The 12,696-nt window shown below is 49.2% G+C and overlaps 1 long non-coding RNA gene across 1 annotated transcript; it reads left to right on the top strand.

Annotated features, from left to right (window-relative positions):
• Positions 1-7,239: 7,239 nt before the first annotated feature.
• LOC104657783 lies at positions 7,240-12,390 on the top strand. The gene is made up of 4 exons (XR_747337.1): positions 7,240-7,407; positions 7,728-7,854; positions 9,402-10,690; positions 11,199-12,390. It is a non-coding gene; the product is annotated as an uncharacterized LOC104657783 (long non-coding RNA).
• The last annotated feature ends 306 nt before the right edge of the window (positions 12,391-12,696 follow it).

The raw sequence follows: 12,696 nt of genomic DNA on the forward strand, positions 1-12,696 counted from the left end.
AAACTCAAGGGAGAATTCTCTCTCTGGCAAAACTATCTTTCAAGTGGTCACCCAACCTTGGACTCCCAAAGTGCTGGGATTACAGGCATGTAATTATGGGAGCTTTATTTACAAAGCAATGTGTGTGCGTGTGTGTGTGTGTGTGTGTGTGTGCAGCCTTAGGAGTGGCAGCCCACATTCCTGGTGTGATTTGCTGGAGTTAGGGTAAGCTTTCAAAAATGGGTATCTTTCAAAAATGAAGGATAAATTAAGACATTCACAGATAAAATCTGAGGACGTTCATTGCCATTAGACCTGCTCTCACAAGAAATGCTAATGGGAGTCCTTGGGGCCTGAAATGAGAGGACACTAGACAGCAAATTGAAGCCATATGAAGAAATAAAGATCTCTAGTAAAGATAACGGCATAGATTAATATAAAAGCAGTATTATTGCATTTTTGGTTTGTAACTCTTTATTTCCTATGTGGTTCAAAAGACAAATGTGTGAAAAGTAATTATAAATCTTTTAATGGGCACACATGTAAAATGTGTAATTTATGGCCAGGCACAGTGGCTCATGCCTATAATCCCAGCACTTTGGGAGTCCAAGGTTGGGTGACCACTTGAAGCCAAGAATTCAAGATCAGCCTGTGCAATGTAGAGAGACCCCATATCTAAAAAAAAAAAAAAAAAAAAATTAAATTAAAACAATTAGCCAGGCATAGTGGCACATGCCTGTAGTCCCAGCTACTCAGGAGGCTGAGGTGGGAGGATTGCTTGAACCTAGGAGTTTGAGGTTGCAGTGAGCTATGATCACACCACTGCACTCCAGCCTGGATGAACAGGCAAGACCCTGTCTCAAGGGAAGAAAAGATATAAATTGTGATAACAGCAACATAAAGGTAGGAGGGGATGAACTGTAGAGGAGCAGCATTTTTGTGTGCCATTGAAGCTAAGTTGGTATTAATTCAAACTATACTGTTATAAATTTAGGATGCTGCAGTGGATGGAATGTTTATTTTTTTTGTAGAGACAAGGTCTTATTATGTTGCCTAGGCTGGTCTCAAACCCCTGACCTCAAGCAGTCCTCCCACCTCGGCCTCCTAAAGTGTTGGGATTACAGATGTGAGCCACTAGGCCTGGCTTGAAGTTATTTTTATCAATATCAATTTTTTTTTTTTTTTGAGACGGAGTTTTGCTCTTTTTGCCCAGGCTGGAGTGCAATGGCGTGATCTCAGCTCACTGCAACCTCCGCCTTCCAGGTTTAAGCGATTCTCCTGCCTCAGCCTCCTGAGTAGCTGGGATTACAGGCATACACCACCACGCCTGGCTAATTTTTGTACTTTTAGTAGAGATGGGGTTTCACCATGTTGGCCAGGCTGGTCTCAAACTCCTGAACTCAGGTGATCCACCTGCCTCGGCCTCCCAAAGTGCTGGGATTACAGGTGTGAGCCACCACACCCAGCCTACACACTGGCTCTTTCTAACCTCCTCTATCAAACCCACCTCTGTTTGGGAGTCTCTGCTCAGTGGTGCCTTCTCCTTGACACATTATTCCCAAATGTGTGCAGGGCTGGCTCCCTCTGGTCCTTCTGCTCATAGCATAAATGTAAGGCCCCTCTGAGCCCCACCCAGTGACTTCCCAGCCCCACCTCTCAGCATCCTACTTCATTTTCTCTGCAGCATTTGCTCTTTTCTTGCACATGCCTTTGTTCATCTCCCCTCCAGACTGTGAGCTCCTGGAGAGCAGGGACCACTCGGCTGATCTCAGCACAGCATGCTGGGCCCACTGGGGCACCTGCACAGGGTGAGTGCTCAGGCATAGCTGCTGAATGAATAAATGGGAGGATCGCAGACTTTCCACCTCCCCACCTTCTGACCAGCTAAGACTATGGAGATGATCAATACAAATAAAAGGTGCGAGTCAGGCCTGAGGAAGGAGGACAGCAGGCATGACCTCTGCAGGACTCTTCCCTGGCCCCAGTTGCTGGTAAAACACAGTGGGCACCGTGGACACAGGAGTCTGACCGCCTCCTGGTGGCCAGCCATAGCACTGCAGCCCCAGGCCAGAATGCCTCAACTTAAGTCACACACTCCAGCTGGGTGACCTTAAGGCAGTGGTTTTTTGGGGGTCTCCAGGAGGCAAAGAAGCAGGTCCGCAGGTTCCAAGGGCAGTGTGAGGAACCTCGGAAGCCTCCCTTGACCGCTTTTTGCCTCCACTTCCTTTGGTGTCAGACATCCTTATCTCGGCCAGGGCAATGCTTCCCCCTACTTCCAAATGCAGACTCAGGATCCAACAAGGACCAGCCTCATTCCTGTCCAGTGCTCTGGCACCCTCTGCCTTATAGCAAGCCCTCATCACCCAAGCCCCACACCTCTCTCTGCTCTGAAGGATGTCCAGGGAGTGGAGAGCATTTTCCCAGGGTCTCAGAGCACAATGGGCACTGATGGATAAGCCATATCAACAGACACTTTCTGAGTATGTGGAAACCTTGGGGTCACTCACCCAAGCACCACAATTAATACTGGAGGAAATGGAGGCTTTCTCTCCCATAGTCTCTGTCTCACTAGGGGGTAAGGCTCATCCTACTTCCAGGTGCCCAGACCAGCGGCCTGAGGACCCCGGCCCTGGCCTCTCACTGCTGTGCTGGGGCCCTTAGGGAGCCCTATGTCTGCCCTGCTCATGCCCTGAGTTCCTGGGCCGATGCTACTGACCCATAACAGAGCTGCCTCCAACCTCTTTCTTCTTTCCCTCTGGGAGGAGGCTGAGCACCGGCCTAGGAAGCTGGAGCCCTCCCTTACCTTCTAGACTCTGCGCATCTTCTGTGGTCTAAGCCAGGCCCTATCTCTTTTGGGAATTTGGTTTCCCAAATGTATAGTGAAGGGTTGGGTGTGAAACTGCCTCAGTGTGCTCAGTGGGGATGCAGTGTCAAGTTCCATCAACGCAAGACAGGGTGTCAGGGTGGGGTGGCTCAGGTGCATATGGTGAAGAAGCCTCCCTAACTCAGGTAGATGCTGAGGGACACCACATATAACAGCCAGGCCTAGTGCCCATGGTCACGCATGCTCCAGGGACCCTGTGTCTGGACCAAGAAGAGAACATGCTGGTGAATTCCTGTTTCACTCTGTCCACAAGTGCAGTACACAAGGAATCCCCAGGCAAGGTTGGTCTCATGCAGCCAGCTCTGTGCCTCCCACACTTGCAGGGGCCTGGGTCACATGTTCACCACTGGAGCCAAGAAGTGGTGTCAGTCTCATTTAAGGACTAAGAGTGAGGGTGGAGAGGGGTAGTTCCTCAAGAAAAAACTGAGGTGCTGTCTCCAATAGAAGATGAGTTGGATGTCAGACAGATAAAAGCACCCGATCTCAGAATCATACATGTAGACCACATATCTACCTCTGCCACTAGGCACATGGGGATGTATATGTCCCAGAGAAGGTAGGTGTCTCGTCCAAAGTCACACAATGAGCAATGTCAAAACTCATACTTTGGTTAACATTCAATATGGCTACATATACTAGAATCCCTAAAATAATAGTGACGTGTATTAGTCAGGGTTCTCTAGAGGGACAGAACTAATAGGATTGTTGTATATATAAAGGGGAGTTTATTAAGTATTAACTTACACGATCACAAGGTCCCACAATAGGCTGTCTGCAAGCTAAGAAGGAAGGAGAGCCAGTCCAAATTTCAAAACTGAACAACTAGGAATCTGATGTTAAAGGGCAGAAAGCATCCAGCACAGGAGAAAGATGCAGGCTGGGAGGCTAGGCCAGTCTCTCTATTCACATTTTTCTGCCTGCTTTATATTTTAGCTGTGCTGGCAGCTGATCAGATGGTGCCCACCCAGATTAAAGGTGGGTCTGCCTTTCCCAGCCCACTGACTCAAATGTTAATCTCCTTTGGCAACACCCTCACAGACACACCCAGGATCAATACTTTACAGAGACAGGCCATCCATACTGACCTTGAACTGACCACTGCAGAAGTTTATGAATCATGTGTTTCTGTTCTAGCGTCTTGTATGTGCTTTCCATCCTCAATGTGGTCTCATGGTCCAACGTGGCTGCTGGAGCTCCAGCCTCGACTGGCCACCATGTTTGCATTTCAGAGAGTAGGCAAGGCAGGGCAAAGGGGGCCCTCCCAGCTGGGTCAGTTCTATCTAAGCAGTCTCCCCAGAGTCCCACACCACACTGTGGTCACATCTAATTGGCCTGAACTTAGGTCACTCTTAGCTGCAAGAGAGGTTGGGAACTTTAGTCTTTTAGTTTGGTAAATTGCTGTCCTGAATAAAACTGAGCATCTGCACATAAGAATAAGAGGAGAATGAAAACTGTGGAAATTAACAGTGCTCTCTCTCTATAGTAAATGCCAAGATAGAGAGGAAGGGATGGGGTTGTTTTCAGATGAATGGGGCATTTGTTTACTTATCACAGCCCCTCTTTTCTCACTGTTTATTCATTCACAGAGAGAGAGAAAAAAAAAGCTTGGTTCCAAATCAGGATATATGAATGGGACCCCTGCTTTCGATTCCCAATCAGAATGACTGGAACCACTGTGCTGGCTTTCATCTGTTTGTACCTTGTAAGTAAATCTGAGAACATCCTTTCCTATTTCATAAGTGGGGCAGGGAGGGGCTGAGAGCTGTGAAGCTTTTAAGGCAAGCAACATGTCTCTAAAAAGCTGGGTCAAAATTGAGTATCTGTAAATTTTAAAAGTACAATGCGTTCACCCCAAGGACGCTTTGTCCCTCATAATAAATATTACCAGTAAAATGAATCCACCCAAAATAAAACTTAGTCCATTAAAGCTGCTATAACAAAATAACAAAAACTGGATGACATATCAATAACTGAAACTTATTCCTCACAGTTCTGGAAGCTGGGATGTCCTAGCTCAAAGTCCCAGAAGATTTGGTATCTGGTGAGGGCCAACTCCCTGGTTCACAGACAGCTGTCTTCTTGCTGTGTCCTCAGATGGCAGAAGGCCGAGAGGGAGCTCTCTGTGGCTTGTTTTGTAAGGCCACTGATGCCATTCATGAGGGCTCCACCCTCACAACCTTATCACCTCCCAAAGGTCAAATCTCCAAATACCATCATACTGGGGGACAGGTTTTAAAACAGGAATTTGGGGAGACACAAACATTCAGTTTATATCTAAAACCGATAATGGTTAAAACTGCAAGTGGTGGCCGAGCGTGGAGGCTCACGCCTGTAATCCTAGCACTTTGGGAGGCTGAGGCGGGCGGATCACGAGGTCACGAGATCGAGACCACCTTGGCTAACACAATGAAAACCCGTCTCCACTAAAAATACAAAAAATTAGCCGGGCGTGGTGACGTGCGCCTGTAGTCCCAGCCACTTGGGAGGCTGAGGCAGGAGAATGGCATGAACCCAGGAGGTGGAGCTTGCAGTGAGCTAAGATTGCACCACTGCACTCCAGCCTGGGCGACAGAGTGAGACTCTATCTCAAAAAAAGAAAGAAAAGAAAGAGCCAGTGTGGCTTGGGGAGTGTAGCTTGGGGGAGCCCTGGAGGAGAGAATGGGAGAGGTGGGGAATGATGGCAGGGCCAGATCCTGGGGCCTAGGAGACTAGGTGAGTTATCCATTCTTCTCACAACATTAGCAATGTGAAAGTACAAATATTTAATATCTCACAATCTGTGGATCAGGAACCCAGGCATGGCTTACCTGGGTGCCTCTGCCTGAAGGTCTCTCAGGAAGCTGGGGCTGTGGTCTCAACTGAGGCTGGGCTGTGGGAGGAGCTGCCCCCAAGCTCACTCATGTGGCTATTGGCAGAACCAGTTTGGACTAGGCCTGAGTTCCTTTCTGTCTGTTGGCCTGGGTGTTCCCCAGTTCTTTGTCATGTGGGCCTCTATGTCGGATAGCTCCTGACATGAAAATTTGCTTCCTCAGTTAGAGGACTGTGACAGAGGCAGTGAGAGGAGGAGGGACAGAGAAGGACAAGGAAAGGGAGGGAGAAACACAGGAAACAGCAAGGACGGGGGAATTGGCACTTTTTTTGTAACTAAATGTTGGAAGTTGCAATGGATTGAATGTTTATGTCCCCTAAAAGTCATGTGTTGTTAGCCAAATTCCCAATGTGATAATATTAGGAGATGGGGCCTTTGTGAGATAATTAGGTCATAAGGGTGGAGACCTCATGAATGGGATTAGTGCCCTTTTCAAAGGCACCCCAGGGAGTTCCTTCACCCTTTTTCAACCATCTGAGGACACAACAATAAGCTGGCAGTCTGCAACCCTGAAGAGGGACCTTGGCAAAACTGGACCATGCTGATACCCTGATTTCAGACTTCTAGCCTCCAGAACTGCAAGGAATACATTTCTGTTATTGGTGAACCACCCTGTCTGCTATAGAACTACCTTTCTTGTAGCAGCCCTAACTGACTCAAACAGGAGAGATAGCCTGTCACTCTGCTGTGTTCTGTTAGTCAGAAGGGGAGTCACTAACCACTTTATGGTTACACAAGGGCATGAATCCCAGCAGTGAGGTTCATTGCAAGCTGCTGTGCATGCATGCAGCCTACCTACCACATAGGCTGGGATGAGACACCTGGGTCTGATTCTAAATATAACAGGAAAGCATTGGAAGGCTTTATGCCACAGGATAACCATATATGAGTTTCATTTTATGTTAATCCTCTCATGGTGCAGAATGAGAAATGAGGCCCGAGTGGAAGTAACGTTTCCAATATTACACTGGTGGAATCTGGGCATGTCTTCAGTTGTAAGTCCATGCTGCATCCCGTCCATCCTTATAATTCTTCCTTCTCTTGAGTTTGTACATTTGTTACTTGTGACACCAACCTATGAGTGTTATGAGAATTATCTCATGTATGCCTGATGATATCTCTGGGAAGCAGATGCTGGGATGATTTGCATTGTGCAGGTAGGGAGACTGGAGAGGCTCTGAGAGGTACAGTGAGTTTTCCAGGGCACAGAAGTGGTAAGAAAAATAAAGGTTGGAACCCAGCTGTGTCTCCTCAAACCTTGGGCCCTCTGCAACACCCAGAGGTGCGGTGTTGGCAAAATTGTGAACAGTTAAGGAGATGACATAGAGGAGAAGGGTGAGCAGCCAATGGCTCAGAGAGACCTTTGGGGAGGGAGGTCTTTGAAGGAAGGGGCTGAGGTAATGGAACCTTGGAGAAGTGACCTAACTTCCTTGGTGATAGGCCCCAACAGAACTTAGAACTTTGATACCCAGCACTCACATTCTAGAGACAGCCCCTGTCTAGCTCTCTCGGTGGGAGCCACTAAAGAGAATAAGAGGTTCTCCTGCTGTATCCTGACTTTCTGAGGCTCTGACCTCAGGAAAGCCTGGCATGAGAGCCTTTTCCATTGCTGCAGACTTTTTGGTTCAGCACTCACTTCTGGCACCTCTGGTCATTTGGCAGGAAGTACCCAAAGGTAACACAGAGAAGTCCAGGCCAGGCCACAACTGTGATCCCACCTGGGCAGCCTCAAACCCCTCCCCATCACCGTGTGTGTGGAGGGAGGCAGCGGAGGGAAGGCAAGGGATGAGCGTTGGGCCCTTCCTGGGCCGGAGCAGGTTGTTGGGTGTTGGAACCCCGGTGGGCCTGACAAAATGGGAAGATGGGTGCTGGGTGAAGGACATTTCCCCAGATATTATCCTGTGCCCCTGAGACTTCAGCTCATTTCCTCTATGCAGTTGCCCACCTGTGCCTTAACTGGGGAGCAGAATCTCTAATGTGAGTTTCCTGCTGCAGTGATGGCCAGGCAGGGCCCTAATGTCTGATGATCTGACTGCAGGGCATCATTTTTGCAGAGCTCCATGTGGGAGATCAGTGAGGAACTAGTTGATGGGTTCAACTCCTCCATCTTCCTAGACAAGGGGTAGGTGCCCCATGCCACCAATGATGACCAGCGCTGGTCTGGGGTGAGAGCGGGCATGGGCGGGTGTGGTGGTGTCTCCGCTGCCAGTACCACGAGATGAACAGCATGGGTCCGGAACCCAGTTTTGTATACAAGGACTCCTGGGATCTCTCTAGCAGGGACTTCCCACTGGAGTGACCACAGTTCTACCCCTCAGAAATCTGGGCTCCCACTCCTCCCCCACCTGCAAATTGGTAAGGTGGAAAGACACTTCACATACTTGCAGGAATGTCAGAGAAAAGACTTTTTCATTGTTTTCATATCACACTAGGCCATGAACATTTTTGCATGTTGCTACTATTTTTGTTTTTTTAACCACCTGCCCCAGATATCCCATGCAAGAATCAGCTCCTCTGTCCATCCAGACCTGCTCCAAGCCTTAGAAATCATCAGGCTTAATAGGGTGGTTTATATATAAAAATTGGGGGGGGGGGGGGTGTTGGTTCAGCTATTCTTTACATGTCTCTTCAGCTTGTCACATCCCAGAATACATCATCTTAGCCCACTAGGCCCAGAGCGTTGGCCTCACCTGTCTTCACAATATTCCATAAGGAAGGCTTTTTTTTTTTTTTTTTTGCCACAGCCATTCAGCCTTTCAATCCTGGTGGACCTGGATGTGATTCCATTCTGTTGCCATTTCAGCAGGGCTGCAGGGAACATCTTACGTGTGTCCTATTAGAGAGCACTGGTTTGCTAGGGCTGCCATAACAGTACCCAAACCATGTGGCTTAAACAACAGAATTGGTTTTCTCATAATTCTGGGGCTAGAATTCTGAGATCAAGGTGCGGGCTGGGGGCGTTTCTTCTGAGGCTTCTCTCCGTGGCTTGTAGACGGCCCCTTTTATCTCTGTGTTGACATTGTCTTTACTCTGTGCCTCTTTTCGTTGTTGTTGTTGTTGTTGTTTCTTTGTTTTCTTGAGACAGAGTATTGTTCTGTCACCCAGGCTGGAGTGCAGTGGCTTGGTCTCAGCTCACTGCAACCTCCACCTCCCTACTCTGTGCCTCTTTGTGCCCTAATCTCCTCTTCTTATGAGGACATCAATCAGACTGGATTAGAGTCCACCTCAATGAACTCAACCTTAATGACCTCTTTAAAGACTATGTCTCCAAATACAGTCACATTCTGAGGTCCTGGGGGTTAGCACTTCAACATATGAATTTTGGGAGATATAATTTGGCTTATACCACATACTTATTCCCTACAGAAGATAGACTCCAGGCATGGGGTTGCTTGGTGGAAGGATATGCATATGCAAAATCTGAATCACTTCAGCCAAATTACTTTCCAAAGAGGCTGTGGCAGTTGGGTTGCCACGACAGTCTCCAATGGTGTCTGCTTCCCTGCATCCAGCCTGACAATGGGGGATGTCATTCATTTACATTCCTGCTAATCTGGTGTCCATGTGGCAAATGCCACAGTATGCTTCCCTTGCTTTTTAATTTGCCACTTATAGGCTTGAGCCACCTGTCAGTTGTTTACCAGCCATTTGGATTTTCTCTTCCCCCAGTTGTCTGCTCATGTTCTTGTTGCTGTGACAACCCTTCTCGCACCCTGGAACCTCCAGGCATTTGCCCCTTTGCTGGATCTGGGATCCTCAAAGCTCAGGTTCTCAAAACTGCCTTTATTGTAAAAGAAAGAAAATTAAGTGCCTTGCTTTGAAGTCTAAAGGACTCTCCTAGGGTGGGTGTTGTAGTCTATTTTGTGCTGCTGCAACAAAACACCATAGACTGGGCAATTTATAATGTACAGCAATTTATTTCTTACAGTTCTGGAGGCTAGGAAGTCCACAGTCAAGATGCTGGCATCTGGTGAGGGCCTTCTTGCTGCATCATCCCATGGCAGAAGGCATCACATGGCAGAAGGGCAAAGAGAGGGTGAGAGAGAGCAAGAGGGGGCAGACCCACCTCCACGATACTGACGTTAATCCACCCAGGATGGCAGAGCTCTCATGACCTAAACACCTCTTAAAGGTCCCATCTCCCAGTATGGTCACAATGGCAACTACACTTCAACATGAATTTTAGAGAACACAAACATGCACACCATAGCAGTGGGTCTACACTGAAAACTGGTCTCTCAACTTGGTGGGGGCAGTGGGGTGGGGAATGAGGTTCCCTCAGATCTTCTCCCTCCATGCCAGAAGCAGACTAAGCTTCAGGTAGCTTAGTGGGAAGGTGATGCAGCCCTAGCTTTGGGCAGTTCTTAGTCCTGCCCTGTGTGACCTTGAGCAGCCATTTGACATCCCTAAGCCTGCGTTTTCTCGTCTCAACAATGGGGATGTTTTCTTAGGACTCACTAGAGTGATGCTCTTCATACAAGCTCTTAATAGGGGAATGCTAACCTCTCTTGCTGTGGGCACTCACATCCCTCTTCACACACAAGTCCCCAAGGAATTGGGGCTTCCTGGTCTGAGCTGTAGCCCACGATTCTCCTGGTGGTTTTTGGTGCTGCCTCTAACTCTGTGTCCTTCCTTGTCCCACTCAGTATGAAAATGAGTTAACCCTGTACCTGGGCAAGATCTGCAAAATGTGGACCCTCCTCCAGGTGGGCACTCAGGAGCATATGGTGGCATCCCTGGACCAGGCTTCCAGAGCAGACACATACCCTACAGCACCACCTTCCTGTGTAACCACTGGGTCTTCGTCTCTACCCCACAGTTCCTGGACTGGGTATTCAATAGGTGGGAGCCTGTCCCTTCCACAGCACAGTGGGGACTCTGCCACCAGTTAGCTGTGTGTCTCAGGAATTTTGCTGCACCTCTCTGAGCCTCAGTTTGCTCCTCTGAGAATAAAGGTGGTAAGAGGATGAACCTCACAGGGTTCTTGCAGGGACTAAATGGGGTGAGCCATGGCAGATGCTGACTGGTGCTTGGCTCTGTGGAAATGGCTGCCAGATGTACTGTGGCTGTTATTTATTTTTGAACACGAAGTTGCTCTCTGCCTCACTTGTGGCCTTCCTACGTTTGGGAAAGCGTATGGAAAGCAAACCTGTTTTCCCATTTGTGAAAAGGGTTTGAGTTTCCACATGGCTGATCCCTGTGCTTGGGGTACCCAGAACAGGGATCCCTGGGGGCTGGTGGAGGGGCCCTACGCTAACCCAGATATCTGGGAAGATTCTGGTTGTGGTTCATTCTTTCAACAAATATACATTGAGCACCTACTGTGTGCAGTACTTTTCTGCCTGCAGAAGGCACTCCCTGGGGATTGTCTGCATTCTGGCTGGGAAGTCATGGGTGCACTAGACATCATAAGCAGGCCGTGTCCACAGTGTGTTGACACTGTGATGTCCTCCTGGCCTCTTCTAGATACACATGCATCCTGCCGTGTTTTAACAGGGAGGAGAGACCTCAGGATCAACTAAAAATGTCAGTGGACTTCAGGTCTAGGATGGGTTCCTGTTTCCCCAGAACAGTTGGGGGCATATAGGAGCCTGTGGCTGGGGAGGGGCTGGCAGAACCCTGGATCTCATACATCTTAGGATTCCCATGAGAGGGCTGAGGTCTGGGGGCTTCCTCTGCAGGAGGAAATTAGTCAGTGAGAGTTATGAATGGGATCCAAGTCCCCTGGGAAGTGAAAGGGAGGCTGGGGGTCAGAGCCATCCCCACCACAGTCCCATCTCAGCTCTGCCCGCCTCCTTTCACATCCACCCCTCCAGACCCAACCTCTAGGGGATCCAGAACAGGAGCTGTAGTGAGCATTTTGCTCACATTTCTACCTCAAACCTCATTTCTGAGCATCCTGGTGCAGGTAGCCCTTCAGAGCAAGAGTCACTGGCAAGACCTGGCCCATGCAGGTTCTGTGCCTGCCCTGCCTGAAGACCAGGGCTGTCTCTGCCAGAACAGTCACAGAGGGGTTGGGTGGGGCCATCTCTGGACAGGCAGGGCAGCCACAGGGGTCCACATCTAAACAAGGGTACCCTAGAAGAACAATGTGGAAGGAAAGGCCAGGCATCTGACTCTGCTGCCCCCCACCCCCCACCCCCTACACTCTCTCTTCCATCTTGGGCACCTGGCCAGAAAAGTACCCTGAGGGCACTCCGGGGAAGAAGCCTGCTCCAGTGACAGCCTGACATAGAGTCAGTCCAGAGCCCTCCTGCCCCTAGTCTGGGACCATACAGAACTGGCCCGGTGAGGAGGTCCCCAACCTCTTGGGGGGGTTCCCTCCTATGCTGGTGGCAAAGCAATGGACTCTGATGGATGCAATGAGTGCTAGGCTCTCAAGGCAGAGTGGGGACAACCTCCCCTCTGGGACCTTTCCCTGAACCTCAGTTGGATGATATGGGCCCAATCCCAGCTCCACCTCTTACCAACCATGTGACCTGGACTAGATTCTTAACCTCCAGGCCTTCACTGTTCACATGTGCAGGGCAGAAATGGGACATAACAGCACCTGCTGCACACAGTGACTGCAGAATGAGAGCAGAGAGGGAAGGCAGGGCAGGGCCTGGCCCCTTTGTAGGTGGAGAGTGCTCACTGAGGAGCACCCAGGTGCATGGGTACGTCTCACGAGCTCTGATGTTACTATAAGGGTAAGTGTTCCTGCACAACCTCTCTTTTTGCCTGCTGCCTTCCATGTAAGACGTGACTTGCTCCTCATCTTCCACCATGATTGTGAGGCTTCCCTAGCCACCAATCACGTGGAACTGTAAGTTTAATTAAACCTCTTTCTTCTGTAAATTTCCCAGTCTTAGGTGTGTCTTTATAAGCAGTGTGAAAACGGACTAATATGCTCCCTCTTAGAGACTTGGGAACGGCCTCTTGTTGGCTCTCAGGTGTGTGGTCTGTGATCTAAGCCCCCACGCAG

This window comes from Rhinopithecus roxellana, chromosome 16 (assembly GCF_007565055.1).
Source record: "Rhinopithecus roxellana isolate Shanxi Qingling chromosome 16, ASM756505v1, whole genome shotgun sequence".
In the NCBI taxonomy this organism is placed as follows: domain Eukaryota; kingdom Metazoa; phylum Chordata; class Mammalia; order Primates; family Cercopithecidae; genus Rhinopithecus; species Rhinopithecus roxellana.